Below are 3,996 nucleotides of genomic sequence, written 5' to 3'. Positions count from 1 at the left end.
AATGGTCTCGGTGGCACTCCACTGGCTACATCTTGCCAACTTGAAAATGACCCATCCATCCCTATTCTCAGCTTCCTGTCAGCTAACCAATCCTCTATCCATGCTAATATGTTACCCCGTAGACAATGAGTTCTTAACTTGTGTAATAACCCATAATATGCACGTTGTCAAATGTATTTTAGAAATCTAAGTATACCACATCTATAGGTTCCCCATTATCCACATTGCTTGTTGTTTGCTCAAAGGACTCCAATAAGTTAATCAAACATGATTTCCCTTTCACAAAACCTAATTGTCTGTAGCTGATTGATTTAAGATTTTCTAAGTACCCTGCGATAACCTCTTTAATAATAAATTCTAGAGTTTTCCCTATCACAGATGTTAGGCTCACTGGCCTGTAGTTTCCTAATGTCTGTCTTCCTCCTTTTTTGAATAGAGGAGTTAGATACATTATTTTCCAATCTGCTGGGACCTTTTGAAGAATCTAGGGAAGTTTGTGCAATTAAAACCAATGCATCGACTATCTCAGCAATCACTTATTTTAAGACCCGAGGATGATATCCATCAGAATCTTGGGACTTGTCAGCCTTTTGTTCTCATAATTTTCCTAGTACCACAGGACAGGTGCTGTGTCACATCTGTAGTATGTAGGAGCTCCTGGATGCCAGTGTGATCCAGAGGAAACATGTTTGCAAGATGTTTTTGCAGCCCTAGGAATTTGGATTAGTCATTGAGCCAGAGGCTGAGTTGCAGGGACTGTGACACATCAGGAAGGGGGAAGTTACCTGGATGTTTTGTACCAGGAGACAATCACACCACTTATGACCAGGGTCTTCTAATTTGGTCAGTGAGGCAGGTAAGGAGACCCAGAGGGCAGGAGTGCGAGCCTTTGCATTTGTTCAATAGGATTGAGGGTCTCTCAGCTTGTTTGGATGAGAATCGAGGCTGCAGGGTGGATGAGCAAGCTGACCATTGGTATAAGAAACCATTCAAGTGGGGGCAGCAAAAAGCAATATAGTCGTAGTTGGGGTCAGTAAAGTGAGGAGAATGGACTGTTCTTTGCAGCAGAGAATGAGAGTCCAGACAGCTATGTTGCCTGCCCAGTGCCAGAGTTCAGGGCATCTATTCAGGGCTGGTAGATATCAATGATATAGCTGGGACAAGAAGGAGCAACAAATTAAGAAGCAAAACTTCAAAGGTTATAATCTCTGGATTGTAACCTGAGCCCCAAGCAAATTGGCGTAGGGTATATATAATTAGAGAGATGAATGCGTGGTTCAAAGACTGGTGTGCGAGAAGCTGGTTCAGATCTGTGGAGCATTGATGCCAGTACTGGGGAAAGTAGGGGATGTACCATTGGGATGGTTTCCATCTGAACTGTACTAGGTCTTTCTGAACCATATAACTAGCAAAGTAGAGAGGGCTATAAATTAAATGTGGGCACATGGGATCAAATGATGTGGTATATCAAAGAGTAGAGGCAAGGGCGCCCAAACAGTTCATCCAAACAAATTCAATGCGTCCTTTTGGGTAAAGGTGGCGCGGCATTTCGCATTTGCTGCAATGATGAGATCATGGTCTGTATTTACCCACACCTAGCTCAAAAAATAAGCCACCACGTGAATCTCGACATGCCTGGTTTCCTTGCTGTCAGATTGGTCTGACTTGCGGCTCAGCTGCTCGCCGCTAACAAGGGGGAGCTGCTTTTGAATGCTCCCTCAGCGCTCACTCACAGTCAAGAATCGAGGAAGGCAGCGTGGAGACCGGCCTTTCACTTTGGAGATGCTGTCCTGGCCAGGCTTCTTGACGCTGTTGATGAGAAGTGGACACCCTGTCCTCCGAGGGATCCAGCAGCAGGTTCAGCTACCTGGGAGGCAGTGGCAACTGCAGTGAGTGCGGCTGCATGACCAGGGCGGGCCGGAAGAATACGAATGACCTCCAATGAGCTGAAAGGGTGAGTTACCACCTCTCTCCTGACAGGTCCGCCTGCCACTCCTCCAATTCCCCAGCCCCCATCCTCCAATCCACTGGCTGACCCTAACACCCTTCCAACACCCGATCTTCAAGCTTGTTCCTCGGAACCCCTGGAAACCGCCAGCACAACCTCTTCATGTCTAGCTGCCGTGCCCAAATCTGTCACCAGCTATAGACCGCCCCCCCCCCCCCCCCCCCCCCCCCCCCGGACCCATCAACTATGTGGCTCACAATGTCCTCTCTTTTTCCCTGAAGGAGAACATAATAAGAGGGAAAGGGCCACGGCGGGCAGAAGAGTCCCGGAGACCCAAGTCCTCACCACCTATGAGGAATGGGCCCTGGAGATCGCGTGGGTTCCTGGGGAAAGAGCAGTGACCAACAGCGAGGTCGGCCTGATCCACTGTTCATTCATCCAAATGACCTTTCTCAAGTGAGTTGTTGAGGCCCCACAAAATTACCCTTCCCTCTCACTGACCAGGTCTCCATTGTCTCGCAGGATCCCCATCTGATGAGGCCGGACCATCCGGAACCGTACCACCCCCACCATCCAGGAGACCACTTCGAAGAAGAGCTCCAAGGAGAACCCCGGCAATGCATCACAGCTGTCACCCGTACTTTCCACCAGCACAGAGACACACACCTCGGTGGGCGATTTTAGTGGACAGGCTTCGGGCGCACAATCTGGTGAGCACCACAAGCTTACTGATGCCCATCGGATGGGGCAGGAACATCCAAGGTAGTCAGCTGTCAGAGGTCTGTTGGATCCGAGGTCAAAAGTTCTTCCAGAGCAGATGCAGATGATAGGACACAGCCATGACATTCAGGAGCGGGTTTCAGCGACGTTCCAGTGACTGCAAAGCTGATTGGGAGTAGTCCCAAAGCCTTCAGGCGCAAGAGATGGTGCTGGCAATGTGTGGCACCCAGGCCAATACTGCCAGGTTTGCGACTGCAGTGGAAAACCTGGAGCATGACATCCCGACCTTGAGTAGTGGTGTCCAAGGCATGGCTCAGTCTATGATAACCATGGGCTGAGGGCCTTGTCATCATATCCCAGTTGCTGAGGGACATGTCCCATATGCAGTGGACATTGCCGACACACTCCAAAGCGTGGCCCAGTCACTGAGGAGCATCACTGAGGCCATCAACACCACAGTATAGAAAATAGGGCGTCTCCAGGACCTGCAGTGCCAGATGACTCAGAGACTTCTGGAGCTCCCTCCTGGTGCCCCTCTGTCCCATGGAGCCACCCAGGGCCCTATGGGTACTGTTGAGGCGGAGGAAGGCCTACCACCTGGGGCCTACCACCAAGGAGACTAAGATGGTCTCCAGTTCTTCTGAATCTCCCTTCCTGACACTGGTGCATCTCTAGGGCAAGTGGCAGAACAGGGTGGCACGGCAATGCCTGTGACACCGGTAAGTTGGCCGGTGCCCTCTGACTCCAGGCCCTCCAGTGGACCTCTGTCAAGGGCATCACCACTGATGTATATCCTGTGAATACACATAGACGTAGCACTCAACCACAGAGGATCAGGAAGAGTGAGGACTGGGGATGTTTTGTTATGCTCTTGACGTAGCATAAGCTGCTTCCTTGATGTGCACTCTGACAAAGGAAGGTTCAGACTTGGAGATAGCTTAACACATTTATTAAACTGTTAACGATTCTCCTACTTGGATTCGACTCTCCTGTTAATCCTGCTATAGCTACTCAGACTATCTAACCAGTCTGCTACAATCCACGTGGTGGGTGTGATGTGTTTCAATCAACCCTGTGTACTCACTAAGTGTCTCCACTGGAAAGAGGAAGATCATGTGTGCTGTGTCCTTATATATGGGTTGGTGTAATGCCCCCCTGTGGTAGTGTCACCTCTGTGTGTGTCTTGAATGCCCATTGGTCGTGTCCTATCTTACTGACCTATTGGTTGACTGTCTTTGTGTCATGATGTCTCTGGTGCTCCCTCCCGTGTCTAGCTAGGTGTAGTGTGTTCACATTAACCCCTGGTGTATTTACAGTGTCCTAGTGTA

This window comes from Scyliorhinus canicula, chromosome 3 (genome assembly GCF_902713615.1).
Source record: "Scyliorhinus canicula chromosome 3, sScyCan1.1, whole genome shotgun sequence".
Lineage (NCBI taxonomy): Eukaryota > Metazoa > Chordata > Chondrichthyes > Carcharhiniformes > Scyliorhinidae > Scyliorhinus > Scyliorhinus canicula.
Note: the sequence above shows the minus strand (reverse complement) of the source record.